Source organism: Quercus lobata, chromosome 5, assembly GCF_001633185.2.
Source record: "Quercus lobata isolate SW786 chromosome 5, ValleyOak3.0 Primary Assembly, whole genome shotgun sequence".
Classification (NCBI taxonomy): domain Eukaryota; kingdom Viridiplantae; phylum Streptophyta; class Magnoliopsida; order Fagales; family Fagaceae; genus Quercus; species Quercus lobata.
This window is the reverse complement of record NC_044908.1, coordinates 12,882,225-12,903,076: the sequence shown is the minus strand read 5'-3', so window position 1 is coordinate 12,903,076 and position 20,852 is coordinate 12,882,225.

The following is a 20,852-nucleotide window of genomic DNA, read 5'->3' as shown; positions in this document are numbered from 1 at the left end:
CATCATTGTGAGACTGCTGTTTGGATTTCTGGGAAGCAGTTAGGAAGGAACCAATCTTCATTGGTTGATGCTACGATCTAGTAGCGGAATCCGGGAAGCTAGAAAAGAAAAAGGTTCGGCACAACCTCGTTGGAGCAAGAAGCTTGGAGGGCTTAGGTGCACTGGGTAGATTAGGCTTGGAGGGTCTATTGATGTCCTTAAATCCCAACTGTATTTTCTAGTGGATTGTTTACCGCTTGGAGGGCGGCGGAGAGGTTTTACGCCGAGGGCTTCGGTTTCCTCTTCGATAACACATCGCGTGTTGTCTTTGTGTTTGCATCTTCCTTCCTCTCTATCTTTGCCTGTTTATTATCTGCTGTGATTTTATTTTGTTATGGCTTAGATAGTATTTAACCAATTTCGTATTATAGCATATGTTAAGTTTCCGCACACTAGTTGTTTGACATTTTGCTTGAATTGGTTAAGTTGTAATTTGGAGATCTAAACGTTCAAAGGTGTTTTTACACGTTTTTGAACTTTCAATGAATAAGATATTTTTTTTCTTATATATAATTTTGAAATTTTTTTAAAATAATTAAATTCTTTAATTATATTAACTCAAAAAAAAAAAGTTACTAATTTTACTTCTTCAAGGTGGACTTCAAATAGTTATCTAGCTTTGTTCTTCAATTTTGCTATTTCTTTTTTTCTCAAAAATTTCTCTTTAATTTATATTCATGGAAGGAAATTAAAACTCTTAAAATAGATGTTTATAATCACAATGAAATACTATATCAAACCCTCAAAAAAAAAAAAAAAAAAGCTATCATAAATTTTATCAAAAAACACATGCAATAAAATCAATGCCTTATAAAGAATAAGAAAATTAAATAAAAAATGTTAATTCAAGAACCTGGTTTCAAATTATTAGGAAGACATGCTCTAGCCATACGTGTACATCATTTTCATCTTTAGCAAATCTAGTTGGTTCGTTTGTTGTCTCAAGAACACTGGTTCAGATCCTATTACCAAAATTATATATATACTAGTTAAATGCTCGTGCGTTGCACGGTTTTTGTCAAAAACTTATTAAATACAATTGTGGGGCCAGAGAATTTGTGTCCCTGGCCCATTTTACATTATGGCCCAAGGCCTAAGCCGAGGAGAACTATTGCCGAGGATGCATAATGAAAGTCCAAAAAAGGCCTAAGAATAAGGCCGAGAACGATCTTATGCTCAGCACCCCATAGAGCCCCTAAAGGAAAGGACGAGCTCAGTGCAAGAGCAGGCCAAGTGAAAAAGCTGCCAATATTGCAATAAAGAACTCTGCGTCTAACAGGTCCATGCTCTTCACCATGTTATTCAGCTTTTACAACCACCCCCAACCACTTTAGGTATGGGCTGATAGGACAAGTCTCAACCCCAGGAAGTGGAGCTTACACGTGGACACTGGGAGGAGGGTAAATGCTAGTATAAAAGGGAAAAAGAACCAATAGGAGGGGGGGTCGTCTCCCAGACCATAAAGTCTTAAAAAAGGAGAATAATAAGAACACTAAGCTCCTCGGACGAGGTCTAAAGACCGGAACCACTCATGTCGCATCAAAAGAAGGTCTTATTAGACACGCCAGGTTCACCTTCGTGTAAATTTCCATAGAAACCACAGCTAACCGCTGTTCGGTGTCCCACGCCTAGCCTTTCAAGCCCACGCTCTACAAATTATATTGTTTGGGCCCTTAAACGTACGAACCTAATATCATTTTGGGGTCGTTACAAATTGTGTCCTTACAATTGGCACCGTCTGTGGGAATAGGTTTATGCGTTGGCACAGACGGTGGGTCAAACTCCTGTCAACCCAGGGCATGCGAAAGCCCCTCCATTACTTCCAGCGGCCTGGTGTTGTTTCCCTAATATAAAATCCTACTAGGGGCTATGCTTCGAAGCACTAGCGACAAGGGCAGTTCTAGGGGATTCAACCATCAGTTCGACGCCCCATGCCTCTGCTGAGGGGCTAATCCTCGGTACTTAAAAGAAAAATTATGAATTTTGGACAGAACCAAGGCATTGTATGGTCCTCGGACTCAAACCTATGGGGAAACCAACTACTTAAAAGAAAAATTATGAGTTTTGGACAGAACCAAGGCATTGTATGGTCCTCAGACTCAAGCCTATGGGGAAACCAACTACTTAAAAGAAAAATTATGAGTTTTGGACAGAACCAAGGCATTGTATGGTTCTCGGACTCAAGCCTATGGGGAAATCAACTACTTAAAAGAAAAATTATGAGTTTTGGACAGAACCAAGACATTGTATGGTCCTCGGACTCAAGTCTATGGGGAAACCAACTACTTGAAAGAAAAATTATGAGTTTTGGACAGAACCAAGGCATTGTATATTCCTCGGACTCAAGCCTATGGGGAAACCAACTACTTCAAAGAAAAATTATGAGTTTTGGACAGAACCAAGGCATTGTATGGTCCTCAGACTCAAGCCTATAGGGAAACCAACTACTTAAAAGAAAAATTATGAGTTTTGGACAGAACCAAGGCATTGTATGGTCCTCGGACTCAAGCCTATGGGGAAATCAACTACTTAAAAGAAAAGTTATGAGTTTTGGACAGAACCAACTGCCTAAAAAAAATATATTTTGATTATTATTAATTAATTGTTATTATAACTTCTGGACAGAACCAGGGTATTGTATGGTCCTCGGACTCTGACTCATGGAGAGATTACCCATTAAAAATTGGGTTAAGTCCTGGACCGAATGGAAGTCCCGGTCTATCCTCGAATCCTCAATTCTAAGTGAACTAATGCAAGCGAGTGTTTAGGCCCGGTATAGCCATACCTCGGTCCTCGGACTAGATGCCAAAACGATTAAGGCCATGTGTTACCAAGAACGCGGCCAAGCCCCCTAGTACTTGGCAACCCTCTTGGATGGTTTATTTTGGGTTACTCATTCTCGGATGACTGCCTTGCGCAATATAGAGCATTCAGCTGTTATCACGGTTAGTCTCGTATGTTTAATCTACTGTAGGTTGGTATTATTATGCTTGACAGTCTCAATAAGTTTAAAATAATAGCTTTTTGTTACAAGGGTTTCTGCCCTAAGTATCGTTCAAAAAATACACATATGAAATACATCCATTCACAAAGTAATTACTGCAGAAAAGAAAGAATATGTAGAATAATACAGAATCATCTTTTGTTAAAACAAAGAAATAGTACAACGTACAATGAGGGGATTAAGTAAGCCTATACCAAAAGCTAACTACAGAAGCAAAAAGAAAAAGATACAAGGAAGAGATAAATCCTTCAAAACTCTGCTCTAGTAGAGATTATGCATGACAGGATGGCCCCGTTGATGGAAGAGAAGAAGAAGCAGAAGAAGAAGTAGAAACACCAGGGTGGCCCCGGTGATGGGAAAGAAGAAGAAACGGAGGCAGAAAAAGGCACCAGTGAAGGAAGAGAGGAGGAAGCAGGGATGCTTAATCCCCGCATCAGCTCTGACTCCTAACACGCAGGTGTCATATTAGCAGCGCTCGATAGAGAGCGGATGGTACTGACGACGAGAAACCCCACTACTGTCGCACCAAAAATCTGATGCAACCAGCACCTGCTTTGGATTTTGACTGAAAGAGGTGGAGGCACCGCTCCCACCTTGTGAAAGCGGAGAACTGTCTTGAGTCTCTGTCTCCCCTGTCCTGACCGCGCCATCTTGAGTCTCGGAAGGATCCAGTGCTTCTGGAGTGGGTGTGGATCCTTCACCCCACTCGGGCTTCAAACATATCACTCTCTAAGGTTTAATTGCACTGGCAATGAAAACTTTGAGCACAGCTGAGGGATTAGGAATTTGAAAGAACTGAAGGGTCTGTACGTAAAGGGAGTGACCTCCTACCCTGCTACTTATATGGAGGGCAAGTTGGCGGCATTTAATCTACGTAGATTTTCAAGAAGTGCTACAGACGAGACAGTTTCTACTCAACTCCTAACACTGTCTGCAACCATAGGATTTGGGTGGCCTCGTAAAGGGGACATATTAAAGACGCGCCTCGAGCACTGAAACGGTGAGGATGAGGCGTGAGTAAATCTAAAGGAATGTCTCATATTTTGGTGCACCTCCCAGGCAAATGAAGAGACACCGACATTAATGAAGGGCAAAGCTAGGCTAGCCATGATATAGGCCCGGCATCACCAAAACCCTCATTCCCAACCAAGAGGTTGGGCAGCAGGATTTTGAGGGGCTATTGTATGGCCAGAGAATTTGTGACCCTGGCCCACTTTACATTAGGGCCTGTAAGGTTGAATTTATTCAACCATCTAATTGGTTTTATTCCGTGCCAAATTTGCTTGTAATTCAGTATTTAGTAACCCTGTATTTAGGTGGGTTTGATGTAAGGGTAGTGAGTGAGATAGAGTGAAGATTGCTCAAGAGTGTGCAAGAAAACAGAGACTCGCGGCTGGGACTCGCGGGTGACTCGCGGCTGCAAGCCGCCAGACGCAGCACACGTGCCAAGCATGCTGGAAGGTGAACAGTCATGCTAGCTAGAGCACTACAGGACAAAACAGGACAACTGGCCATACGGTTATCTCGCGACTGGATCTCGCGACTTGGTCAAGCCGCGAGGTCAAGCCGCGAGCCACCCCTATTTTGTAAAACCTGACGTTTCACATTCCTCTCCCACTCTAGTATAAATACCCCTTTTACCCACGATTGAAAGAGAGCTTCCAGAGAGAATTTTAAGAGAGAAACCCTAAAGAAAAACAAGATTGATTCACCCACAATCTATACATTAGAGTCTCTTCAAATTCCTCAACTCTCTTCCTCTCCATTGTCAAATCCTCGAGAGGCATTATACCAAACCTGATTCTCACCATCATCATCACTGTGAGACAGCTGTTTGGATTTCTGGGAAGCAGTTAGGAAGGAACCAATCTTCATTGGTTGATGCTACGGTCTAGTAGCGGAATCCGGGAAGCTAGAAAAGAAACAGGTTCGGCGCAACCTCGTTGGAGCAAGAAGCTTGGAGGGCTTAGGTGCACTGGGTAGATTAGGCTTGGAGGGTCTATTGCTGTCCATGTATCCCAACTGTATTTTCTAGTAGATTGTTTACCGCTTGGAGGGCGGCGGAGAGGTTTTACGCCGAAGGCTTCGGTTTCCTCTTCGATAACACATCGCGTGTTGTCTTTGTGTTTGCATCTTCCTTCCTCTCTATCTTTGCCCTTTTATTATCTGCTGTGGATTATATTTTGTTTTGGCTTAGATAGTTTTTAACCAATTCCATATTATAGCTTATGTTAAGTTTCCGCACACTTGTTGTTTGACATATTGCTTGAATTGGTTAAGTTGTAATTTGGGGGTCTAAACGTTCAAGGGTGTTTATATACGTTTTTGAACTTTCAATTGGTATCAGCGTGGTTTTATTACCTAAGTGTGATCCTAGACCCCTGTGTTGTGGTTGTTGTTATGGAAAATACCACGCTGAATTGTAGCTTAAGTGTTTGTGAAAATGACTCTATGCATATGTCTGGAAGGTGTTTAATGCGTGTTTGTGGTATCTTGACAGTGGGTGTTCTCGCCATATGACAGGGGATAAGTCACTGTTTAAGACACTCAAAGAAAAGGTTGGTGACTATGTGACCTTTGGTGATGGAAGTCATGCTCAAGTCCTATGCAAAGGAACCATTGAGATACCTGGTTTGCCGCTGTTGAAAGATGTGTTGTACATAAAAGGGCTGAAGGCGAATTTGCTGAGCATCACTTAAATTTGTGATGATGATTTTCTGGTACAATTCTCTAAGAAGGGATGCTTGATCATCAATGAAGAGGGGATTCAGGTTTTGGAGGGAAATCGGACTACAGATAACTGTTATGGAATAGTTCCCACGGCACCCATATCGTGTAGAAGTGCTCGTGTGGATATGTTGGAGCTGTGGCATCACAGATTTGGGCATGCCAACTTCAAACAAGTAGCAAAAGTCTCCAAACTTGAAGCAGTCGAGGGACTTCCTAAGTTTGGAAAAGTGAAGAAGACCGTTTGTGGTGCGTGTCAAATGGGGAAGCAAACTAAGGCAAGTCATCACAAGGTGAATATGATTGCCACTTCTCGGTGCTTGGAGTTACTTCATGTTGATCTAATGGGGCCTACCAGAACTGAAAGCCTAGGGGGAAGAGATACATTATGGTCATTGTGGACGACTACTCAAGATACACTTGGGTTGAATTCCTTAGAGAAAAATCAGAAGCTTGTGAGAGGTTGGAGATTCTGTGCAAGAAACTACAAAACGAAAAAGGGATTCCGATAGCCAAAGTTAGAAGTGATCATGGGAGGGAATTTGAGAATGCAAGATTCGAGTCCTTCTGTGAGAAGAATGGAATTAAAAGAGAATTTTCAGCTCCCAAAACTCCACAACAAAATGGAGTGGTAGAAAGAAAAAATCGTGTGATTCAGGAGATGGCAAGAGTCATGTTGCTTAACAAGCAAATACCTCAAAAATTTTGGGGAGAAGCTGTCAACACCTCGTGTCACATTGGCAATAGGATTTTCTTTCGAGTTGGTACAATTCCTTGACTCCCTTGTGTGTTGTGTGCTTCACATACTTTTAATATGATAAGTTTGCTTGTGTTGAGGCATACACTTCTTTGTTAGCTCTTTGTGCAACATGTTTATTGTTTGTTTGTCCATCTGTGAATACTGTTGGTTCTTTCTTTGTCTGTTCAATCATTTTCTTCTTTTATGTCAAAAATCCAAAAACCACATAAAAATTAGAAAATCAAAAAGCTTGATTGACTTTGTTGAGTTTTTGTCTCAAAACTTGTTTTGCCTTGTACCTTTGTGCTAATGGCTTTGTGCATTTTCGAGCATTGCTTGTTTTCATGCACTTATATCACTGTGGGAAAAATCTTGAAATCTTTGTGATTGTTGTAAATAGATCTTCAAACTTGTCATGAATGATTAGTGAATGGTTTTGTTGATCTTGAGACTTGCATAGACTTGTGTCTATATATCTTCCCACTCTTTATTTTTGTTTTGCTAAAAAGAGCTCACCAAATGTAAATCTCCAAATGAAAAGAGATATTGAGCTGCAAAAGCCTGTCGCACATTCTAGTATTTGACTAGGAAAAAGGGTAAGCGACCTTATATTAAAGTGAATGTTTATTCAGAAAGCCAAAGGCTTGTTCTTTAAAGTGAAATGTCATATATCACTCTCACAATGAGAGATGATTGCCTCAAAAGATCAAAAAGATCAAATGTTATGATTGAAAGTGGAGTCAAATGTTAAGCTCCAAGTTATGTTATCAAGTTGTGTGGGAGGTCATATATACATATTTCTATAATTGAGATGGGTCACATGATCTAGTGCTAATTGTGTATGCCTTAGTTGAATTGATTATTGAAGCTTCACATTAGACGAAGGACTATCTCATTGTTGATATCCACACACAACACATAAGTTTATGTTCAATAAATGCCATATTCATTTGTGTGATTGTACTTGATGAAATGTATTTTCACATGCTCAATCTTTGTTAATTCAAGCGCAAAAAGATTTTTGAGTGTTTTAGGTGTTTTTGGAAAGTATTTTGTTTGAAAAATCTAAAAATTTCAAAAAACCTGTTTTGCCTTGTTTTAGTGGCTCAGTCGCGGGTCTGTCAAGTCACGTGCCTCAGTCGCGTCTTCGCAGGTCATTTTTGGCGACTTGTTCGCGAGTGGAAGGTCCAGTCGCGAGGTTTACTCAGAGATTTTCGCGGCTCAGCTCGCGACTCATTCGCGGATAGACCTTCTAGTCGCGAAAAACACTTAGAAATTTTTTTTCAAATTTTTGTCCTTGAGTGTTTTGGCAGCTTGATCTGGCGACTTTTTGGCGACTCGTTTCAGTCGCGAAAATCACGTGTTTTGGAAATACAGGGGTAGTTTTTAAATTTTTTTTGTTTTCCCTCGATCTTTCTGTGACTGTTCATTGTCTTTCTCATCTGCTCTTACCCATTCACACCGTGCCTCCATTTTCGATCTCCATTTTTGTCTCTTTTCAACTCAAAATCCTCGAGTAACAGGTATGGTTTTTCTGTCTTGAACTCTATTCTACTTGTTGTTATGGTTTTCCCTCTGGTTTATTCACATTTGATTGTGATTTTGAGATGGGTTTTTAGCTCAGCTATTACTCTTTGTCCATGCTTAGCTTATGGAAGCTTTTGTTTTTGTTTTGAGCTATTTTAAATTTTTGGTTTTGTTCTTCATCATGCGCTTAGCTAGGGTTTGCTATTTGTTGGTTTGTCATCTTGTCTGATCTGCTGTTGATGTATTGTTTCAAAATGATCCTGTGTGGTATCCTGTTGATGTGTTGTTGAATGTGGGTCCTTTTTCAGCTGATTGTGTGGTTTTATTTTGACTCCCTCTACTGTGTAGTTCCATTTGGGCCATTTGTGTCCCTCATTGTTATTTTCTGGCCATTTTCATCCAGCTATTAGGGTTTCTTCATTATCCCTAAATTTCCACTAACCCACTGCTAATAAAGTCTGTTGGATTGTGTTCTGCCATTTCCCTTGTTCATAATACAGACTAGACATGTCACCATTCAAGAAAGTTGCTGTGAAAGGAGGTAGTTCCAAAGGGAAGGAACCAGTAATTGATGTTGATGATTACCCACCTCAAACAAAAGGGACTCGCTCTTCATCAAAGAGATTCGATTCCAACAAGTTCAGATCATATGCAGCCTATCAGTCTTATGAGAATTACTTTCTACATGCCACACCATTACTAGAAAGAGCTGTGGATCAACCCTCACTTCATGACACTGACATTCCGAAATGGTTTGCTCACAAGGATTGGAATTACCTTCTCTCTGATCTGGATGACGCGTATGAAGATTTGGTAAAAGAATTTTATGCTAACGCAATTGTGGAAGGAGATGAACTTAAGTGCTGGGTTCGGAAAAAGAGCTTTTCTGTCTCTCCTGCATATCTGGCAGAAATCCTTCACATCAACAGACCAATTTTCCGACATTCACCGGTTTATGATGATCTCTGTCCTGATGAGGAGCTTCTCAAAGAAAGTCTTGGTCAAGACTTGGAGTTCTCACCCAATGGAAAATCCATCAATGTTTCCTCTCTTTCTCCAAAACTGAGAGTGCTTACAATTGTGATGTTTCACAATTTGTACCCTTTATCAAGCACTGGGTATATGAACCTCGGACGTGCTTTGTTTCTTCATGATCTAATCTCTGATGTGGAAATAGACATCTGTGCTCATATCTTTCATGTTCTGCACAAAACGGTTCTTCGAACTGAGTCACGGATATGCGTTCCTTTCTGCAGTCTCATTTCACGGATCTTGAAGCTCAAGGGTATTTATCCCACGGCAGATGAATCTCCTATCCCAAAACCAAGTCCAATCAACATGCGTACATTCAATGCCAGCATTGGACATAGTAGGAAGAGAGCCAAACCAGAAACTTCTGCATCCCACAGTGGATCTCATTTCAGCACTCTCTCCCTAGATGAGAAACTTGATCGCATTGTATCCTCTGTCCACGAGTTGAATACAAAGATGTCTGGACTCACAGCTTCTCTACACCATCAAAGCACTCGATGGGATATGAAGTTTACTTCTCTTCAAACTCAATTGGATCAAATTCAGAGAAAGCTGGAAGAGGATGAATAGCCTATTCCATGACAAAAAGGGGGAGTGATAGGCATGATCAGAGGGGGAGAATATTACCTAAGGGGGAGTGTCTTTACATTCTTCTTCAGTTTAAGTTTTCACTTTAAAGTTAATATATTGTGTTGTGTAAACTGTTATTCAGGATGTTTTGTGTTTGTACCCATGTGCTTTTGTAAGCTTTTAGGGTTTATGTTTTATGCATAGTTTGTAGGCTTTATGGTATGTACCTTGCTTAATGCAGCCTTTATACTATGTTGAAATCAGTACTTTAATCTAAATGTCTTGCATTTTGGTTTATGTACTGTCACTCTTGTGCCCTTGTAGGATTGTTCCTAGATGCATATACCTTGTGTATTATGCATTGGTTGAGTGTTGAGCATACAAGTATCTTGCCTTGTGCTTGTTAACTTGTATGTCCTTGTGTTCATTCCAAGTGTGAATGAGCACTGTGATCACTACCTTATGGTGTTCACTTGGTTGATCAAGCCATGGTTTGTTTCTTAACTCTATCTTTGCTTGATCACATATTGCCTGTTTCATATGCATTTTATAATTTTCTGCTTACAATGATCATGGTGTATTGTTGTGTTTCAGGAGTATTATGTTCATATGATTCAAGTGCTTCACAGCTTCTAGAGTTAGGTATGAGTGAGTTTTGTTCAACTGTTCCCAACTCACATGTTAAGTCTAGAGTCTGTTTTAGGGTTTTGTCACAGAATAGCCAAAGGGGGAGATTGTAAGGTTGAATTTATTCAACCATCTAATTGGCTTTATTCCGTGCCAAATTTGCTTGTAATTCAGCATTTAGTAACCCTGTATTTAGGTGGGTTTGATGTAAGGGTAGTGAGTGAGATAGAGTGAAGATTGCTCAAGAGTGTGCAAGAAAACAGAGACTCGCGGCTGGGACTCGCGGGTGACTCGCGGCTGCAAGCCGCCAGACGCAGCGCACATGCCAAGCATGCTGGAAGGTGAACAGTCATGCTAGCTGGAGCACTACAGGACAAAACAGGACAACTGGCCATACGGTTATCTCGCGACTAGATCTCGTGACTTAGTCAAGCCGCGAGGTCAAGCCGCGAGCCACCCTTGTTTTGTAAAACCTGACGTTTCACATTCCTCTCCCACTCCAGTATAAATACCCCTTTTACCCACGATTGAAAGAGAGCTTCCAGAGAGAATTTTAAGAGAGAAACCCTAAAGAAAAACAAAATTGATTCACCCACAATCTATACATTAGAGTCTCTTCAAATTCCTCAACTCTCTTCCTCTCCATTGTCAAATCCTTGAGAGGCATTATACCAAACTTGATTCTCACCATCATCATCATTGTGAGACAGCTGTTTGGATTTCTGGGAAGCAGTTAGGAAGGAACCAATCTTCATTGGTTGATGCTACGGTCTAGTAGCGGAATCCGGGAAGCTAGAAAAGAAAAAGGTTCGGCGCAACCTCGTTGGAGCAAGAAGCTTGGAGGGCTTAGGTGCACTGGGTAGATTAGGCTTGGAGGGTCTATTGCTGTCCATGTATCCCAACTGTATTTTCTAGTGGATTGTTTACCGTTTGGAGGGCGGCGGAGAGGTTTTACGCCGAGGGCTTCGGTTTTGTCTTTGATAACACGTTGCGTGTTGTCTTTGTGTTTGCATCTTCCTTCCTCTCTATCTTTGCCCTTTTATTATCTGCTATGGATTATATTTTGTTTTGGCTTAGATAGTTTTTAACCAATTCCATATTATAGCTTATGTTAAGTTTCCGCACACTTGTTGTTTGACATATTGCTTGAATTGGTTAAGTTGTAATTTGGGGGTCTAAACGTTCAAGGGTGTTTATACACGTTTTTGAACTTTCAGGGCCCAAGGCCTAAGCCGAGGAGAACTATTGCCGAGAACGCATAATGAAAGTCCAAAAAAGGCCTAAGGATATGGCCGAGGACGATCTTATGCTCGGCACCACATAGAGCCCTTAAAGGAAAGGACGAGCTCAGTGCAGGAGCAGGCCAAGTGAAAAAGCTGCCAATACTGTAATAAAGAACTCTACGTCTGACAGGTCCATGCTCTTCACCATGTTATTTAGCTTTTACAACCACCCCCAACCACTTTAGGTATGGGCTGATAGGACAAGTCTCAACCCCAGAAAGTGGAGCTTACACGTGAACACTAGGAGGAGGGTAAATGCTAGTATAAAAGGGAAAAAGAACCAATGGGAGGGGGGGGGGGTTGTCTCCTAGACCATGAAGTCTTAAAAAAGGAGAATAATAAGAACACTATGCTCCTCAGACGAGGTCTAAAGACCGGAACCACTCATGTCGCATCAGAAGAAAGTCTTATTAGACACGCCAGGTTCACCTTCGTGTAAATTTCCATAGAAACCACGGCTAACCGCTGTTTGGTGACCCACGCCTAGCCTTTCAAGCCCATGCTCTACAAATTATATTGTTTGGGCCCTTAAACGTATGAATCCAATATCATTTTGGGGTCGTTACAAATTGTGTCCTTACAACAATATATAATACATTTGAGAAATAATAAGTTAATGAAATATTATTTCTTAATAGAAAAAAAAATGTTATTGTATAACTTCTTAATTCTCTTCAATGTACCAATTGTCTAATAAAACTAAATATCACAAATTAATATCAGCATTTAGCAAAATAATATGTCCATGTAAATTAATATCTAAGCATTAAATTAGTATCAACATAAAATTCACAAATTATAAGCTATCCAAATGTATAAGCATTAAAAAAAAAAAAATTTCTTTTTGTTTTATTTTAATATATATATATATATATATATTAAAGATAAGAGAATTGAATGACCTTCACATTGAAAGTCTACACAACCTTGGAATTGAATGTCAACAGTTCAATAGGAATCCCCTACAACAATACTGAAAAAAGAAAAGAAAAAATAAATATAAAATAACATATAGCAATAACTAAAATTGAAAATACAAATCAGAAAGAAATTTAAATCTAAGTTAAAAAATAGAATTACATAGATTGCAACCTTTGAATTGTATGTCAATTTAGGAGTTTTACACAATTTTATAGGATGCTTGCTTGGAATCGCCTATGAAAAAATCAAAAATAAATTTTAAAAAAACTATTATTACATATAACAAATGGAATGAACATATAGTCATATACCGATAGCTAAAATTGCAAATATAAATCAAGAAAGAAAATTAAAATTACATTAAAAATAGAATTGTATATTATACAACCCTTAAATTTAATGTCAATTTAAGAGTTACCTATGAAAAAACTGAAATTAAAATAAATAATAAATCTAAAACTATGTCAAAGAAAGCAAATGAAACATGTATTTCATCGATCCTTTGAGAGATCTGATTCCATAATGACAAAAAACATTATTTCCAAATTACTAAGAATTAGCTTTCAATTTCTCTTAGAAAAAAAAATGAGAATCACTAACCTTTGTTGTTTATTGTTGGACTGAGATTGTGATATGGTGATAAATCGAACCTATTCATCTTAATACACAAAAAGTTCCTTACCTTTCCATCTTAATATCAAAAATTTCTTTTAAACAAATTAAAATAAATAATAGATCTAAAACTATATAAAAGAAAGCAACTGAAACATGTATTTCATAGATCCTTTGAGGGATCTAATTCCATAATGAAAAACAACATTGTTTCCAAATTACTAAGAATTAGCTTAATTTCAATTTCTCTTCGAATTTTTTTTTTTTTTGAGAATCACTAACCTTTGTTGTTTAAATCCTATGATATAATTATAGAGTTTAAACCTTATTGAAATTATAATTTCTAATCAACGTTAACATTTAAAAAAAAACAAACAAACATGATTGATGGTTGTAATCTGCCCAGGAAATATGATAGAATTCTTTTTCTTTTTTTTTTTTAATTTTTAATTTTTAAATGGAGTTATTATACGGTTTGTTAGCATTCTCTAACTAAAGTAAAAACCCTAGCTTTCATATACCTAAAACCTAGTACGAAACCAAACCTCTTGCTCTTCTTGCTTTGCTCTTTGCTTTGCTTACCATGTTGAAAGTAAAAACTCTGAGAAATCATAGGGTTAAGCATGAGCTTGAGAAGCCAAGGGTTAGGGGACTTTTATATATTCATGTGAGTTTCTCTTCTCCAAAAAAATAGATAATATATCAACTTAAAAGATGTTTAACTAATGCAGAACTTTAAATTATAATGAGATTAATATTTTTAATTAATTTAAAAATAATAAGATAAAGAGAATGTATGTAAACAAAGAATTTGGAAGTGAAGAGAAACCTAAGGCTAGAAAAAGAAGTGTATTAATTGATAAGAAGAATTTTTATCAAAAAAAGATTAGAAGAAGAAGAAGAATTACGTGTAGCAGTTTTTTATCAATTAAGAATTTTTATCAACTTCTAAATTATAATAATAAAGATGAAAAATTATAGGAGAAGAAGATAAGAACAAAAAAATTATATCTATTTTTTTATAAAAAATCTAAGAAAATTTCTGTAATTTGGTGAAACCACTCAGCGCAAGCACGGCTTCTAAGCTTAACTTTTATTATATAGTATATGATATATATATATATATATATATATATATAATAAAGATAAAATAAAAAGTAACTTAAATGAAGTATCGAAAAGAAAGAAATATAAATTAACATATAAACTCAAAGTTACAAGAAGTTCCTATTAAAAAATAAAAAAGTTACGTAGAAGAATTTGAAAATAACAGTAACGGAGAAGAAATTGAGAGAATGAAGTTTAATATATGTGCAATGTTAGCAAAAAGAGTGATGGAAAAACAAAAGATAACAACAACTAAGTTTTTGTATTTATCTAAAAAATTGACAGAGATGTATAGAAAAAAGTCGATAAGAATAATTATAATTGTGTCTATCTATGAGGTATTTTTAAAAAATAAAACATAAAATAAAATGTTTTTTTATATGAAATTAAACGTACTTTTTTTTTATCATAAGAAATTAACGTTGAAGAATTTGAATTTTAATATTAAGATTTTTAGTAACTTAGAAATCATAATTATAAGAAATTAAACATTGAAGAATTTGGATTGTAATATTAAGATTTTTAGTAACTTAAAAATCATATACTATATAATAAAAGTTGGGTTTAGAAGAAGTGATTGCACCAACTGGCTTCACCAAATTGCAGAATTTTTTTTTAGATTTTTAGATTTTTCAATAAATTCATTCACTTAAGTTTTTAGATAAAAACAAAAAGTTTTTTTTTTTTTTTTTTTAATTTTTATTTTTAAAGTAACTATAAGTGTTCTAATGAACTTCTTCCTTTTTTTTTTTTTTAATTATAAATTTTAATTAATTAACAATTTACTAGCTTACATTAGAATTTTTTTTTTTTTTTTTTTTTGTTTTTGGATAAACATTTATTCTACATCATCTATTTCATAATAATAAAGTAACAAATTTAAAAGTATTATTTTTTCTTCTCAAAAATTTTTTCTTTTGGAATAAATAACAAAAAAATCATTCTCAAAAAAAGAAAAACAAAAAAATAGCTCTGATAAGCCAACAAGATCCATGCCTCCCACCCACTTTGCAACAATTGGAATGGGTGACCGTCCACAGAGGAATCTCTTCTTCTCTGCGCCTAGACGTGGCAAAACTCATTTTTAAATGGGTCAATCGGGTCGCGGGTCGATCCGGCAAATCCCTACTTCACCTTAATTGTTATTTGAATAAGTAAAAGTTATGTCTTAGTCGACCGGATATAGCATCTCTCTTCAACCATTAATTAGTGTTTCACAATAAAATTATTCATGTTATGACCAAAACCGTGCAAAACCCAGCCCGTTTACTACTAAAAGCTTTTAGAAATTTAAAACTTGCCATAATCTTTAAAATATTTTTACTATTTATTTGTTATTAAATTTAATTATATTATCAAAAAAATTATATTTTTTAAAATTTATATATAATTATTTTATTAAGTCGTGCATCGTACGGGCATAATACTAGTTATAGATAAATTTATAATAAAAAAATTAGATGAAGAATTTGGATTGTAATCAAATTAAAATTTTTATTAACTTAGAAATGATAAGAAAATAATTTTACAATTTTTTGGTAGTCAACCATCGCTGCCAGAGACCACCACTGATCACAATTTTTTTTTTAATCTAAAAATTTCATTTTTAAAAAACAAAATTTATATATATGCTTTAGAGATAATAAAATGTGAAAAAGTAGTAGAAAATATATTTTCCATAACACTCTCAAAAACATTCAGGCTTGAAAATAATTTTTTTTTTCCAAAAAATATTATCACTTTGAAAATATATTACGGTCGAAAAATATTTTCCATCAGGATCCGGCAAATCCCTGTTTACACCTTTTGGAAAAGAAAGATGATGAAGGTATTATTGCTGAGGATAATGACGAAAGTAATTTGGCCAATATTGAACAGGGTGATGGCAATTTCTTTTGGGTTCTGTCACGACTTGATACTTTTTTTTTTTTTTTTTTTACTGATATAAGTTTTTTTTTTTCTTTTTTTGAGAAGAAGATATAAGTGATACTAATTGTTAGATGCTAATATTATGAAAATTTACAGGTTTTATTAACCATATTGTGAATTCCATATCCAACCTCATTTCAATTTGATTAATGGAATGAAATATTTTAATAAAAGTTACTCATATAAATATATCTTGATATATTAAGAATATAAATTCAAATCCATGTCCCAGCCAAATATGTTGGCCAATAATATATTGGTCAACTAATATGGCCCTAATCAATCAGCGTATCTAACACAAAAAAGAAAAAATTGACGTGGACGTGAAGGGAGGGAGAAAGAAATTGAACGCAGTGGAGAAAAAGTGAAGTTCATGTGTTGATGACAGTGGTACGAAGAAGAAGACAAAGGGGAAACGTGATTGACGGAGAAAAGAAAAAGAAAAATTAACGTGGACGTGAAGGGAGGGAGAAGGAAATTGAAAGATCTTACAATGATAGACTTTCATATATACCAACCAATTTATTTGACTATGATGACAGAACACAGAGGTGAAAAAGTCAAGTTTATGTGCGTGGACGGTGGGACGAAGAAGAAAAAGAAGGGGAAACGTGATTGACGGAGAAAAGAAAAAGGAAAAAAACACAGAAATAGAAGAGTTGACTTTTGGTGGAAATGACTCATGACTGGTACAATTAGCGGAACGGCTCGAATTTTATCTCACGTGTTGTAGGGGAATTAATCGAACCAGTCTGATGAGTTGTATGAAAATTTGCGTATCCATGAAGGTAAGAAATTAACGATTTTGATGATAATGATTGTATGTTAAATGTTTCTTAGCAGTTTCAGCTTAACGTGTAAAACATTTTATTGTTGATAAACAAATTTAGAATTCGAATATTGACCACATCCCTAAAACCAATATAGGATATAGGGTTCAAATCTTGGCTACATGCCAAAAATCAGTTAATATCTTAACCTAATAATAAAAAAAGAGTAAAAAATGCAAATGTTAAAATTCTATACAATTGTACACTCTTGGTGTGATTATCATTCCATAAATACAAAGTTCTTATAAGTTGTAGAGATAAGAGATGGTGGATCAAGTTTCTAGTAGGGAGTTTCATATATATATATATATATATATATGGGTTAGGTTCAAGTTATACCTGGTGTAACTCTAAGTAATATTACATAATTTAATATTTTTTAACTGGATGCAAATTTTGACAAATCTACTGTTATAGATTACATTACTTTTGTATATTTTTCATGGTTGCAAAATTTCAGAGGTGATCAAAGATTAATAGTCATATCATCAATTAATTGTTTAAATTTAAATTTTTGTAATTTAAAGTTATGTATAAAAAATAAGTTTATTGATCAAATAATAAATTAAATTCAATTTTCATGAAAATAGATATGTATATTAAGAACAAAGAGTATTATATTATGACAAGTGTACTGTCACTCTATGAGATAAGTACAAACCTTAACGATTTTCATGTGTCGTGTTCCTCAACTTGCCCCTACCTGCAAAGCCACTTTTTTAATTCCTTTCTCACCATCTTTTTGTTTTTTACTCTTGACTTTTGCTTTTTGGGAGTCTTGAAAGGTGATCTCTACTACGAAGTTTCTGGCTTTTCCTTTCAATCACATTTTTGCTATTTACCCCTCCGTCAGTCCCTTTTCTTATGCAATATTGTGATATAGTCCCTTCATTTTTTTGTAATTAGTTAGTACCATGAATGATTACAACCGACAAAATTGAATGTTTGTTCGCTACTCTCTAGTGTCACTACACTCACCAACCAAACAAAATAGGCGTCCATTTAGTTTTTGGTAGCTTATTTGATTGAGTGTTTTTACACCCTAATAAATTTTTGATTGAGGGTTTTTCACATTAAGAGAAAGTAGCTTTTTAAAAAAATAATTTTTTAAAGATATAGCTCTATTTTCACACCAAATTTTTGTATAAATGTGCATAGATAAAGTTAAATCAGATTTGAGGGTTTTTTCGACCTAACTTGAACTTATTGGGTTGAGAATTTCTCAAGCTAGGTTCAAAAGTCTGTTTTGATCGTTAATGACTGTTGTAGTTTGTTCAGCATTGTTAGGCTTCAGATTCTATTACTGTAACCGTGATTAATTATTTAATCTAACTATAGTCTATTTTTGCTTCTCCTTCTTTTTTCTCTTCATGTTCTCGCTCTTATATATTTCTCCCATCTTCAAGATTCTCTAGCTTACTTGAAGATTACCATAATTTATTATAAAGATTTACTTTTTACAAAAGCTTAAATGTCTTATATAGTTAATTTCATAACTATGCCATCAGATTTGGGATATCATTATAATCAAATATCATAACTATGCCATCTATAGTTACCATAATGAGACATCATTATTATCAAATATCATAACTATGCTATCAGATTTGGGATTTATTGGCCTTCTGGATTTAATAACTATGCCATCTGTTCATTGAAATCCTTGACTTCATGGTAAACTTCTCGTATTTCTACTGTGTATCCATAGTCTAGGAAGATTTATCCTTGGAGAGAAAAAACCAAACATAAGAGATTTGAAGACTACAACTTCTACTCACTTGGACATAGCGTCTACCCAATTCATCCGATCCATCATCGGTAAAATCTACCTCTGTAGCTTTCCCGGCTTCCTTCATTTCCACTACTGTAAAGTCCAACCCAAGCCGAACCCGACAACAAATGTAAAGTGTCTATATTATTGAAGAACCTACTGTTATTTGCTGGGACAATATGTCAATCATTGCAATGACTAAGAATCCTATTTTTCATGCAAGTTAGGCACCATTTTATTCGAGACTTGGTTAGTGAAGGAGAAATCCAAGTGGAATTCATCAGTACCAATGATCAGCCAGCAGATGTTCTCACCAAAGTAGCTACAATTGACAAAATTGAGTGGTTCAAGAAGCAAAAAGATTACAAATTAAGAGGGGTGTTAGAAATTAATTTGTAATTTTAATAAAGAAATTTCTAGATGATGGCTATTAGTATTACAGTTAGTATAGTAGTCATCTACGTAATTGAATAAAAGAATCAATGCGACATTGTTTTGCTTCAGGATTTTAAAGCCACACGCAAAAAACGACATTGTTTTCTCACAAACAATTCTCATGCTGGGTTCAAAAGTCTATTACGTACGGTCGTTAATGACGGTTGTAGTTTGTTCAATGTTGTTAGGATTCAGATTCTTTTTATTGTAACCTCGATTAATTATTTAATCTAACTACATTCTGTTTTGCTTCTCCATCTTTTTTATCTTCGTGTTTCTGCTCTAATGTATTTCTCCAATCTTCCGGATTCTCTAGCTTATTTGAAGATTTCTATAATTTATTATAAAGATTTACATTTTAAAAAATCTTAAATGTCTTATATAGTTTCATATCATTTAAAATTTGTTACGGTAGGGAGGTGGCTTTTAGAGCCCAACTAAGCATTGAGCCATACATTAAAACAAGCCCAAGACTTATCCCTTCAAGATGAAAAGCCTTTCCATAGGGGTACATAACTTGGAATACAGACCAAGAGTAATCAAGGGATCAATTAAAAACCTTCCCAAATTGCTTGAACCTCAAATCCTGATCCAACTAGACTCGACATCATGGATCCATTCATAAGTAACCACGGAACCAATCCAAGGTAAAACACATCGGCCATACTATCCACATTAACCTATGTTCCGAGCTTCCGAGGAATAATTTTGGAAATTACAAGGAAGTTCAAGGATGTTTTCTAAATCTTCCTAATAGATCTACAACAACCTACCTAACACAATTATATTTAATGTTATAGATAATTGATTAAAATATGACAAAAAACCCCAAAAGTCTTTGTTTATCATAACCTTAAGAAAATGAGAGCCTGATGGGACAAAAGGCTACCCAACTAAGTAACAGCACATGTTGAAGATCATGCTGGAGAAGTAAATGAGGTAAATAAAAGAATGGATAGGGATGAAAAAGAAGGAGAAGGAAGAGTATAAAAGGGAAGAGATGAACAAGAAAGATGGGATCTTTCGGAGGGAATTTTGAGGGGAAAAAGAGAAAATAGAGATACACAGTAAGAAATGTAACAGAAAAGTTTGATAAATAAAATCCTTAGTCCTACGTTATCTAGAAAATTAAAATTATTTGATTCTTACTCAAATCCCCCATTGCGGATTATAGCAAACCCATAATAAAAATTCATTGTGATTACAAGCGCTAAATTAAGCTTCCTTTAACTTCCTGCTTCCACAGTTACCATAATTTACTATCCCAGGGCCTAGTCTTTGGGATATCATTATTATCAAACACCATTACTATCGGATTCGGAATTTATTGCCCTGTGAATTTAATAATTATGCCATCAGTTCATTAAAACCCTTGACTTCATGGCAAACTTCTCGTATTTTAACTGTTTATATTATCTATAGCTTAGTGTAAAAATCGAAGGACCCCCTCTCTCTCTAAATAAAACTCAATTCTGTTATTGATGATGAAAGAGTACAATAAAAAGAATATAGATAGAAGGCTAATGCTATTTATATAAAAACTAAGAAGAAAGAAAAGGAAAAACTAATCTGAAACTAATTCCCAATTAAGCGGGAAAGTTTGTTATTAGAAAAAGAGCACGTGCTAATTACAGTTAACAACCAACTCTGGACCTAAGGAACCTAAATGATACGCATTACGCTACCGTTTCCATAAAGT